The sequence below is a fragment of the Ctenopharyngodon idella genome, chromosome 15, assembly GCF_019924925.1.
Source record: "Ctenopharyngodon idella isolate HZGC_01 chromosome 15, HZGC01, whole genome shotgun sequence".
NCBI classification, from domain to species: domain Eukaryota; kingdom Metazoa; phylum Chordata; class Actinopteri; order Cypriniformes; family Xenocyprididae; genus Ctenopharyngodon; species Ctenopharyngodon idella.
In genome coordinates, this window is record NC_067234.1 from 24,970,480 (window position 1) to 24,983,760 (window position 13,281).

At 37.9% G+C, this 13,281-nt stretch overlaps 1 protein-coding gene and 1 long non-coding RNA gene across 2 annotated transcripts in view; one reads left to right on the top strand and one right to left on the bottom strand.

The window, feature by feature from the left end:
* Positions 1 to 13,281, bottom strand: part of traf4a (tnf receptor-associated factor 4a) — a 42,715-nt gene that overhangs the window by 26,331 nt on the left and 3,103 nt on the right. The window lies entirely within an intron of this gene.
* LOC127494948 (uncharacterized) overlaps positions 4,530 to 13,281 on the top strand; it is a 48,251-nt gene continuing 39,499 nt past the window's right edge. The window contains exon 1 of the long non-coding RNA XR_007925019.1: positions 4,530 to 4,563. This is a non-coding gene — a long non-coding RNA (uncharacterized LOC127494948). The remainder of the gene's footprint in view (positions 4,564 to 13,281) is intronic.

Below are 13,281 nucleotides of genomic sequence, written 5' to 3' on the forward strand. Positions count from 1 at the left end.
TTATCTATTCATTTTAATAATAATTTAAGAATATCTATTTTTTTCATAGCACATATTTTATTTATTTATTTCAATAATCCATTTATTTATTTATTTACATTTGTCTATTTATACAGCTCTATTTATCCGTTTAATTTAATATTCCATTTATCCGTTTATTTCTTCAATAATCCCTTTATTTATTTATTTTATTTTTTTAATTTCCCATTCTCAAAATCTCTTTCCAGTAATCTCCTGTTACTCTGCTTATTTGTAAAAGCAAAAAAAGATTTTCATTTACAACTGCTTAAATTTTAAACTTAAAATGTAAAGGATTTTATTCAAGAGTGAACTAAAAAAATTCATGCCATTTTGTATACCTATGAGCTCTGCATCTATTTTGATATCTATTTTTATCTTACATATTCCACGTATCATCAGCTCTTCATAATGCTGCATTGTCCCTCATTTAGTGAGTGAATAAAAAAACAAATAGCTGCCTTGTCATCTAGTGAGTGGATGTATTGAGCATCAACACAAAAGCTTCTTCTCAGTGAGTCCAGTGGTATTAAGCCTCACAAAAGATGGCTTGAATAAACTCTAAATTAACTTCGGTAAGACTTGACACACCAGAGCGACAGAGCTCTTCATTGTGCGTCTCTGCATGAGATGGTGTACAGTACCAGGTGCTGAAAGAATAAACAAATGTGCATATTGTGTGGGAGGCTTGATTTAGCTCAACTCCATAGACGCTCCAGAGAAAAACTCAACCACACCCCAATAGCACAGTTCCACCGTCTAATTATACCATCCATTTCCTCATGTGACCAAGAACCGTTCTGAAAGAGTGGGTGAGAATATCCACTAGCGGTTGCAGATACGGACAGTGATGTGCCGCATTAAAGTTTATAATGCAGTTGAGTCAGCGCAGTAAAAGTAACTGGAAAGTGGGTGAAACGCTATATGCGAAAGCAAAAGAATTTACCCTCGTTATCGGCTGTCTGAGTCACCGCGTGCTGGTGGAAACAAACTACGCACCCAATACGTGATGAGTCACCTCCAGCGTCCCGAGACAACACCTCCTGAGTGTTCTCCACCTGTCTCGGAGTTCCTGACTTCAAAAAGTTTTAAAACCAACGTTAAACCCAGTGACTCCCTATGTAGGAGGATTATGTAATTATAATGCGATTTTTACTTTGAGTTCATTGATTAGAGGGAGACAGTCAGAGAAAGCAGAGAGGGCGGCTCGTCAGCACCTCATCAGGGATGCTGTGTGTGTGCGCCTCACTCGTCTGCGGTGCCACCGATTGGCTAGCCCCGGAACTTCAGTGGCCATGGTAACGGGGTGAAGGTGAGGCTCTTAATGCCGGAGAGAGAGGTGTGTGTGTGTGTAAGGGAGCGACGAGTCTGTTAGGAAGCTAGATGTGCACTCATGTAGCTGATAAGAACATGCTAGAACTCCTGTGCTCGCCATCATCCCAGAGTGCAGGCAGTGTGTCCTCACATGGAGCGGAAACACAATCCTCTCGCTTTCTCTCCCTCATAGGCCTTGCTGCTCCCTATGTGTGGTTGGGTGTTCTTATTGCACATATTAGGATGTATAACGGTCAATGATGCGACCCTCACTTTTTTGTGCCTGGACCAATGTATTACAAAATAAATAAATGAATAAATATTTTTTTATCCAATTAATTACATGATGTGGCGATTAATTAATTGCAAATTAATCACACATCAAATTTGGCAGAGAAATTAAAAGATAATTTAAAGTGTTGAATGACAAAAGCGTAAAAAAATAGCTTTCGAATTAGGGCTGGACCCAAATATTCGCTTATTCGAATACTCGTTTCGGTGGGTTGGTATTCGATTTTCAATTTTGGGATTTGAATATTCAGGGGTTTTTTTGTTTGTTTTTTTGCACACCTGGCATCCACCACACACGAAACGGTTCTCATTCACGCTTGAATATGTTTACGCTATAAAATCTGGTGAAATACAATACTCTTTTTTACAAAGAGTATTGTATCTTATATAGCCTAGCCATTTTTAATAGGATGGACAGTTGAAGGAACCCAACCTTGTTATACTTAAATATATTTGAATCTTCTTAGCCTACCATTGTGTTCCCTGCAACTGAAGTATTCTGTCTGCACAAGCTTGTATTTTGGGTTAAGCTGCATTGCTTTGACATTGTGGAAAATAGAATGATAGAAACAAAATGTATTAGCCTTTTTACCCGTTATTATGAATCTACTGCGAAATATAGGAGCTTGTTAAAACTCAAACGTGTGAAGTCGATTGGATGAATGGTTCTCGACATAATCAAAATGCAAACAGACAGACAGACGCAGAGATTCCTGCTGTAACGCGTTGTGTATGGAGCAAATAGGGATAGCTCACTTAGAGTTATTGATACCAGACAGACTTCACGGAGGCGATTGACATTTCACAACTGGCGCTTTATTCCCCATGAAACTCGTGTAACTGTCCGTCGCAAATGTTATGCCGTCCACAGCGTTACTTAATAAAGAAAATAACTTTAAATGAGCAACAGAAAAACAGACATAACCTGCATACACGTGGTGCTCGAGTCACACATACAATGCAGATCGACAGTTCAACCGGGAGCGTGCAGCTCTTAAAGGGGCCACACCATATTTCTACTTGTTACACTGCCTTTATTAGGGAGAAGACTATGCTCAGCCCCCTCCTTCCGAGGCTTTGAATATTCATTGTGGATTACTACCGAAGCTCAAAAAATGGTATTCGGACCTGCCCTAGCTAGAATACATTCATACATACATATACACACAAACAAAAAATAAAAATGCATTTACATATAAAACAAATGATTTTCGTAGGACATTAAAATGTCAAGGTAGTAAAACCATTTTGAGTTCAAAATGAAAAAGTAAATTTAATTTTTAATCTCTAAATAATCTTTTTTATTAAGTAATATATATGTTTAAAAATAGTCAAGGATTTTTAAATTGATATTTAAAATCATATTAACACAATAAAAACAATTATTACATTAAAAATGTATATATTAGTATATTAACATATTTTAAAATATAAAAAATATTATGTAGTTATTATTATTATTATTATTATATTATAAGCCTATTATTATTCATATTTTAATAACATGACAAGAAAATAATTTCACAGAAAAGACATGTCAAGGTAATTTCAGACTGTCATATGGTATAATAATATTTATAATATTTCAATAAATCTTTAAAAATATAAAAAGACATAAAAAATAAATAAATAACCTATTAAAAAAATCTACTGAAATAAAACAAACATACAAATAAATATTGATTTGAGTTTAAATTATATTATGCGAGAAAGTGACATGCAAGACATGATGCTAGCACAACTATGTAGAAAATCGGTTGCGTGGGACGGCGGTCAATAATATGGTAAACAGCAGTCATTTTACCACAGAATGATGTGATTGACCAATCAGAATCAAGTATTTTAGAGAGTCATGAGTTGTGTTGAATAAATAAATACGTTTTTATAATGATTAATGAAAATAAAGATGTGTACACCATCAAATTACCATTGTTGGTTCTTTTCAAATGCCACAAAAAAAAAGAAAAAAGAAAAAAAGAGACAAGAGGACATGAAATTCTCCAAAAATGAGTACAAAAAAGGCTCTTTAACATCTCTCTCATCTCCAGCGGAAAAAAACAATCAACGCGCCTGGCCTCAGAGATGAGGAATTGGCTTTCTCCTTCCTCTTTCATGGGATCAGTGTCACTTTTGAGCTGGGTTAGGACGTGGGAGCGCGAGTTTGTGTTGTGCCGACACATTTGAGAGTAAGCCAGGGGAGCGAGATGAGGGTAACGTGCCATGCGGGAACTGAAAGGCCGTCTTTGAGCTGTTATATAGAGCGGATCTGCACAGGGTAGGGTAGGGCAGGAAGGAAGCGATCACAGTGCCTCTTTCACGAAGGGGAACCAATGGCTGTGACCTTCAATCCGGCCGGCCTCCGGAATTGACAGTCAATAACAGCGAATGAGTGTACGCTTTAACCGAAGAGCTTAACCGCTCTGCCAACACCTGTTGCGCTCTATAAGAGAGCCTTTCACTGAGACAGGTGCCCTCGGAGCAAGAGACACCTCCTTCCTCAAGATCTGGCCACCCCAGCTGCTCCCTTCACCAGCAGATTCTTCACATGCCTGCCTGTCAGCTACACAACAGATAGCATTCTCACACCAGTGGTCTCTCAGCTGTCTGAGCCCCCTTCAGAGCCCAGGCAAATGCATTTGTTTTTGATTAAACCACATTACGTGTTGGATAAGGCATGATGGAGTCACGGCAAAACGAAAAACACACAGGCTGCGTGTGCGGAGCAGGATATGACTGGGATTTAGAGGTTTACATTAGCACAGAATAATTCAGCCGAGAGAAACTAATTGCATCTAGATGCTCTAAACGACCTTTAACAGCCTGTTACGAGGACATTAAACAAAGCATTTCACTGAATTTATTCACATGTTAAATACATATAAAAGAACTAAAATGAACAATTTATCTTAAAGGGTTAGTTCACCCAAAAATGAAATTTCTGTCATTAATCACTCACCCTCATGTCGTTCCACACCCGTAAGACCTTCATTCATCTTCGGAACACAAATTAAGATATTTTTGATGATATCTTATCTTCTGTGTCATTCTCATACAGTACGTTGTTTACGTCCAGCGCTTCCAGGTTCTAAGTCAGAACGCCGACTCATTATTGGCCATATTCTTGTGTTCCGAAGATGAACGAAGGTCTTATGGGTGTGGAACAACATGAGAGTGAGTAATTAATGACAGAATTTTCATTTTTTGGGTGAACTATCCCTTTAAAGTTTTAATTTTAGTTAACAATAACAACACTGGTCCAAAACAACACTGGCCCCCAATGACTTTCATTGTAAGACACCCCCCCCCCCAAAAAAAAAAAAAAAATCATAAAAAAAAAATTTCCCAAAAGTCAACTTGGCCAAAGTGGTCTTCAGTCTAGTCTAGCTGTATTCCAACTGAAAAATGCCCAAAATCCATCTAAATCCAGCCAACAGACCAGCCAGTCCAGACAACCAATTAAGACCAGCAAACCAGTTTAGGCTCGATTAAAACGTTTTGCAAACACACTGGCCCCAATGACTTTCATTCTAACGCGTAAACATTATGGGATTTAAACGAGATGGGATTTAAATTTTGTCAGCTGAAGACCCAAATTTGGTTTGAAGACGAAAAACGTACCAAGCACAATGTTCTCTCACCATTCCTGATTGCTAACACTCACTCACTGCGTTCAGTGTGGTCTTGAGGCTCTCCGTATGTTTTTGGGAATGTCTGCCTCGTCCACTTGTGATCCAATTGACCAAAACACATCTTAATACCAGATGTAAACAGGGTCACAGTGTGTTTCTATGTGCTTTCTAGGGAGTTCTGTGTAGTTGCTAAGTCAAACGAGCCCACTGTCAAGTTTCTAGAATACCTGGTTTCACAGACAGGGCTTAGGCCTGTTAAGCGAGGATTAGGCCTTAGTTCAATTAGGGCATTTAAGTAGCTTTTATAAACGTTCACTAGAAAAAAACATTACTGGTGTCCATCTTGAGACAAAACAATGGCACCGACATATTTTAAGATATGTCAGTTTAAGTTGCTTTCAGTTAAAACAACTCAAACATGCATTTTAGTCCTTCTATAGACTAGGCTTAAGCCTCGTCTGCGAAACCGGGGGTAGATATCTCAAACCCGTCCTTCAATGCACATCTACAACAGTTTTATCATCCACCAGACAAAATTCATAAATTATCAGTATCGGTCACATCCAGGGCGCACAGCGTGGGATGGCATTTTAATACCTAGTGTAGGGATTTGTTAATTTCCCCAAGTATAAGCAATAGCAATAGTGATGTTTGTCTTAGCAAGTATCACAAATTACCTATTGTTTGAAGCCTGCCAGCTTCTGGCAGGTCTAGGTTAAAGCAACCTGGCCTCAGCAAGTATGGTGTGAGTGACAAACTGCTGTACTGCATAACTGAAATAGTTCCCTGTGTATCTGCACCAAAGGGGAGTAAAGGTATGATTATTTGATTTCTCTTTAAATACAAGCATGCCCAGGCAAGTCCTGGATCCCCACAAACCCTTCTATCCACTTTGTTTATGAACCCCTCGCTAATATCAATGAGCGTCCCAGGTCGTCAAGCACCATGGTTTTTCACAAAGGAATGTTGTCTATGCGCTTGCGATGGACATCTGAATGGGGCAGAAAATCCAGTCAGGAATGTTAAGAGCTCGCCCACTTTTTGTGTCGCCCTCATTGAACAAGTCCTTTAACTCCTAATAACACCCTCTATGCTGATAATTAACACAGAACCCTTACGGCACTTTAAACTAAAGAAGCGTCGATGCAAAACATTTAAATGAAATGCATCGTAGAGCTTCTCAATAACAGCCTCACCCTACACCAGCTTGCAGCTGTGTGGAAGGGATGAAGAAATTTCCCTCCAGAATGTCCCGTTTACAGCTGGAGCGGAGATCCACCTCATAACAACCTCCCTGAAGACTCCTGTCTATGACATCACTCAGCCAAGACCTGATCTCAGTTCACTCACAGCAGAACAAAGAGGTTTAGCTGAGAAAACAATGTACACTCTTAAAAATAAAGGTTCTTTATTGTCATCAGTGGTTCCATGAAGAACCTTTAACATCCATGGAACCTTTCCATTCCATTTTTTTTTAAACTGGAAAAAGGTTCTTTACATTATTAAAATGTTCTTCATGGCTCTTTTATCAACTGATCACTGAAAGGTTCTTCTGTATCGCTGTGAAAAAAAAAAAAAAACCTCTTTTGGAACTATTATTTTTAAGAGAATATGAAAGTATTGTTGAATTCGTCACTAAGATATTAAAACTGTGGTAAACTTCACTTGACGTCACATGCACAGTCATTTCGCATTTATGTAATTCTTGTTTTCTTCATCTACATGAATTGATCTGAATGTACTTGACAGGGCTAATAAACATTCCAAGTAGTTTTTTTCCTCTCAGCAGAAGTTGCAGAAACATATTTATGGATTAGGACAGTGTAACACCCGAGGCGGTTTCATTTGTTGGACCGCAGTCTAAAAGCTGAGAACTCATTGGGATTTCTGAAGCAGCAACTCGCTGGCACAGTTTATTTCAGGAAGACAAATCAATAGTACGCTGTTGCTAACTCTCTCTCCACTATGGTTTTAGCAAACATACAACTGTGTGATGTATCTCAGATCTCATTCAGGGTTGGGGCAATGGCATGATGCCATGTTCTTTATTGGCATTGATGGTTCCATGAAGAACCTTTAACCTCCATGGAACCACTTACGGTTCTTTATAGTGGAAAAAGTTTCTTTCAATTATTAAAATGTTCTTCACACTAAGAAAAAAATGGTTCTTTTAAGAACTGTTCACTGAAAGGTTCTTTGAGGAACCAAAAATGGTTCTTCAACGGAATTACTGCGAAAACCCTCTTTTGGAAGCTTTATTTTTAAAAGTGTACATCTTATATGATGAAAATGTTTTTAATTTATGAAATCAAATTCATTTTGATATTCTTAGGGGAGGCATAAAGTCAAAATATCAAGGTGGTACAACTATCTGATATTACAATGAAGAAAGAAGCTTTGACAAGGTAAGTTGTGGCTGTAAAATGTCATGTGGTGTGACTCCCAAAAAACATAATGATATTTATGAATTAATAATTTCTAATATCCTTGAAATATACCTTGAAAAATGATGATCATGTCTTTCATTACTGAATTAAAACTTCATTTTCTTGATGGCATAAAGTCAAAAAAGTGATACAATTTCCTGATATTATAATGAAGAAAAAAAGTTTATTGAAAGAATGAAGTTCTTGATAAGGAAACCTGACTAAGTACTTTGGCATACGATGGACATCTGAATGGGGCAGAAAATACATTTTAACAAAACTGCTACAATACTTAATATCGAATATATTATTAATATTGAAAAACAGTCCGCAAAGTCATGTGGTGCGACCAACATGCAGAAAAAACAAAACAGGAAATGACATCAGAAGACCCCTGCAGAGCCTCAAGACAGTGTGTTAAGGTCAATAAGTCTGTTAAAATATTAGGTAATTTGTCATGTCATGTGGCATGACTCCCAAAAAAAAAAAAATAATAATATTTATGAATTGAAAATAAATACTTGAAAAGATATTTTAAAACATTTTTCAAAATTATGATAGATGTGTATACACATATATATTCAAGGTAAAAATAAAATACAAGATTACTTTTTACTTGATGGTTACACTACATGACATTTTTGACTCCTAAAATTTAAACTTTTCTTTGAAAAGTGTTTGCCCCCTTGGATCTTATCTTATATGTCATGGGCCCAGCTAACAGATGAGCTTGGACGGATGATTTATATGACCAATGGCACCTGTGAGAGGATGTGAGGGTCTTTGATGAGGCCGGGCAGGAAGTGAGAGAGGATGCCCAGTCACTATTCATCTGCCTCAATGGCATGAATCCTGAGGGGGGACGCAGACTCCCAGCTGTCATACCCAGCCTGGCTTCCTCTCAGTACTGGGCACCAATGCTTCCTCTAAATCTCCCGTTCCTCAGAGAACCTCTCACTATATGTGACAGGCCAAAGAGGCTCCTTTCTGTATCTCAATGGACAGAGAGCAATTCATTTGAGCTTTAATGTAAAAAAGATGTTGTTCACACAGATGGCCCTAGCTGGAAAGAAGTCAGTCTTTCTTTTTCCCACTTTGCCTGTCACCAGTTACCCCGTTCTACCCCGATTAAACCCATCCTTCCGTTGCAAGGCTTTAGTGTGCACATGTTGCAGACCATCAGCTCTCAAGAGAACGTAGGAGGGCTTGAGTTCAACAGAAGACACAGAGAACTCTATTCAGACTCTCTATGAAAAAATACATTCTGTTTGAGAAAATTAGGCTGTGAAAACTGAAGCTTAATAGAGAAGCTAAGGTTTAATGCTCCTTCCAACAGGATATTCACCTTTTGTACTTTCTTTGGATACAAGCAGCTTCTGAATGGCAGCCTTGTCAAGCATTCCTTTTTATAAGGCAAGACACTACAGGTGAATATGGTAAACATTATAACTAATAGCTATCACCATACTTCCCTAGTTGATTAATCACAGCACATTAAGACAATTGTTTTTGTATTACAAGTTTTCTGAAATGTTGATTAAATATACAAATAAGGCTAATTAAATTCTAATTAAATACACACTAATTTGCATACATTTCCAGAACAGAAATCTAAAAATTGGATATTATATATTTTATTTCGGCCATCCAAGACCAAGTCCTATCTATTTGAATGGGGGAATCCTGAAATCTCAAAAACTGATTGCCAAACTCACAATTAAATAATATACTTTAAATGAGCAACAAAATCTGACATGAACTAGCCTATAAATGTTGTTTCTTATGCTCAAATAGCGTTAAAAAAAAGCTTATTTTTCAGGCTAGACCAGCCAATGTGCATGTGCAGTCCTAAGCGCGAGTCTCAGGTTTCAAAGGGAATCGGGGCCTCGAACGGCAGCTACAGTGACACAATGACTTTACCAATCAGCGATTGGCTCTTTTACGTAGAAAACGGGATGTATTCCGTCATATTGCACGTTGCAGTTTCTCCCATTCATAAACAATAGGAGTGAACCGTCTTTCTATATCTATAGTCTTTAGCGTAGCTGCATGCTAGCATAGCCACATGCTAACATCAAAAGCAACTGGAATCGACAGTTGTTTCCCAAATGACATACACAATTTTGCACTATGTACTCAACTGTCTAGTCTAGTGTATGACATTTAGACAGCTAGTTTGTCGCCCAGTCATTGGAGCCCCTCCCTCTGCGCTATGTAATTAAAGCTGTGAACGTATTTGAGCATTGAAAGTGACGTGTTTAGGCCAAGTATGGTAACCCATACTCGGAATTTGTCCTCTGCATTTAATTCATCCAAGTTAGTGAGTAGTGAACACACACACTGTAAACCGTGGACACACACAACCGGAGCAGTGGGCAGCCATTTTGCTGTGGTGCCTGGGGACTGATCGGAGGTTAGGTGCCTTGCTCAAGGGCACCTCAGTGATTTCCTGCTGGTATTGAGAATCTAACCTGCAACCTCTGGGCAGCTATTTGGGGCATCCAAGACCAAGTCCTATTTGAATGGGGAAATCCTGAAATCTCAAAAACTGCTTGATGTACTCACAGTTAAATATTTCAAATCAACAACAAAATCTGACATAAACTGTCCTATAAATGTTGAGAATCAAACCTGCAACCTTCGGGTTACCAGTCTGACTCTCTAACCATTAGGCCACAACCACCTCCAAGTACGAGGTCTCCCCGTCGGAGAATCGAACCCCGGTTTTCCACGTGACAGGCAGAGATACCGTCCACTATACTAACGAAGAGTTTAAAGATAATGTATGGAACAGAAGCAACTTTTGCACCACTTCTGGCCACAGTACCTCATGCAGTCTGGGCGTGTGCCACACAGGATTCGAACCCATGACCTGAAAGGTTCAGGGTTTGCTGCTTATCGCAGTGTTGCTTATCATCACTGAAAAGTTCAGGGCTTGTTGCTTATCATTGTTGGCATTTTCAGTGTAAAAACACTACTCTTACTATTTATTAGGGCTGGGTAAAAAAATATCGATTTCTCGATTTTAATCGATTCTCACTTTTACGAACCGATATCGATTCTTAAATCCCAAGAATCAATTAGTCTAGTCTGTTTTCAGTTGACGAATGAACAGAACATGTAGTGCGCCTCCCATCCAAAATAAAAAAAAAAAAAAAAAAAAAAAATAAAAAATAAAAAATAAAAAAAAAAATCGCAATAATCTTTGTGCTTTGTTACTTTTGATATGAAGCAAAGTCTCAGATTTCAAATGACGTCCATCTTATTATGAGATTCAAAAAATAAATATCGTTTTGGCGCTGTTTAATGTGACGTGACAGATCGCTTTAGCACCTCAGTTAAAGAGACGCGGCAGCACAGAGCGCATGTGAACACCCAGTTTAATACCGGTTACAGCGCGAAATAAACATGACTAAACTTCTGGAAGTATGTTAAAATATACAGTACAACTTACCGAAATCCGTATCATGTCTTGCGTAATAGCTCAATCAGTGTTTCAACCTCAGAAAGACACAATGTCACGTAATGTCACATTTATCTCAGAAAAACATATTCAGTGACCATAAACTCATTAGTCAGCTAGAAAAGTGAACTCTAGAGAGCAGCATTCTGATAAATACAGCTATGCACCGTTACATATTCATTATAATGTTCTTCAATATTTTATGCATGTTTGAATAAATCAGTTATGACAACCACGATTTAAATGTTTATATTTACACATTAACACAAATTGGAGTAGAAATATGATTATGTAATTCTAAACTTTATTTATTATAAAAAACATCATTGAGTGTAATTTAAGTGTTTGTATATAAATAAGTTAATTTTAACCTTCAATATTATAGTAAAGTAGTACCAACTGACTCCCATGTGTAGTTTACAGCATTAGTTAAAAGATTTTTTTCCTCTAGAAAATTTGCCATGTACTGTAACTGATATACTACATCCAAAATAATCGATATCGAATCGAAATCATAATCGAATCGAAAGCATGTGAATAGAAATCGAATCAAATCGTAAAAACTGTGTCAATACCCAGCCCTACTATTTATAGTACAAAACTGCAGAGTAGTGCATAAGTGTGCAAATTGGGACACACCTAATATGTATCGAGAGCAGAATATGTACATAAAAAGTTCAGACACAAAACAAACAAAGCTAAAGCTTAAATAAAAGACTACAAACGAATAACCGTTATCTCACAAAGCACCAAATTAAAACATTCAGGAGTTTATTTGACTCAACTCGTCTAACCTGTCTAAACCATTGCTTTATGACATTAAGGGTGCCCTTGTATGTGCATTCAGAGATGTTAGCCCATATTATGAGAACTTCTTTTGTGTTATGCTGGTGAACCAAATGCCCTCAGTTCAAGGTTCATCTACTCTGCATTATCGTCATGGTCATGTGACTTGAGCTGATTGCCGGAGTGATAAACCCTGTGGGTCGGCCCCTCCTGACCCTCCCGGCGCTGATTAGGTCTTCTGAGACAACCGCCTTACTTACACATTCCTTCTTCAGCAGAAACACGCTCCATTTACAACGCAAATAACCAACAGTCAAAGCCTATTGCCATGAATGGGACAAATCCAAGTAAAAGAAATATGACTAAGATGCTTTCAGATTTAGACCTGAATCAAGTTTTACGGGGCAAGTCTATAGGTGTACATGTTGGGTGAGACTCAACCTGAAGTAGCCGGAGGCCCTTTTCCAATAATGGTTAAAACGCAGCAGATGGTGAATCATAGATGGGTTTTGTTGTGCAAGAGCATAACCCATGTAAATCCTTGCACATATGGCAAAATTTCCCAAAGTGATGGCAGGTCTGAACTTATCAACTGGCTGACTAAAATAACGGATGGAATTACTTTGAATGTGTACTGTACACAACAATGAAGAAGAGAATACACGGTTATCACGCAATGTCAACAAAGCACATGCTTACCCTGACGCGCTGCCATGTGAGTTTGTGATTCTGATCATCACAATACTCATAAACCATGATTTAAACATCCACTTCAAACTAATTCAACGAGTAATGCTTAATATAATGTTTAGATCAGTGCTTCTCGAACTTTTTGACTACAAGGCCCATCATCGGCCCAGTGACTTTGGCCCATTTGTTCGTGATTTACAGGATAAGGTTTTTTAAAGGGTTTTTTGTCTTAAGCTGAGTGCAAACTGTACAATTTTGTCCACAATTTGGCTATCTGAGACAAATGTTGAGAATCCTAAAAGATTTCTCTGATCCTAGGCCAAAATCTGAAGTCTTTGATCGCTAGTTTGACATGTTCGCGGACAGCCAATTATGACTGTTGTGATCAAATTTTTACCTCCAATGAAATTGCGATACTAATATAAATCGTACAGTGTCCTTGGAAATTTGCTGAGGCCACCTAGGGTGAATCATTGATTTAGATAAATTCTCTGTGTTGTGGAAGTTCATATTATTGAAGTTTTAGTGCAAATCACTTTCAAATCAATGAAAACGTATGCATTCCGTTCTTTTGAGTTGGATGTTTTCAATAAATCAGGTGAACAAGTTCACAAAACTGGTCTGGATGATTCTACAAAGTCAAGGACAAGACAAAGTTCTATAG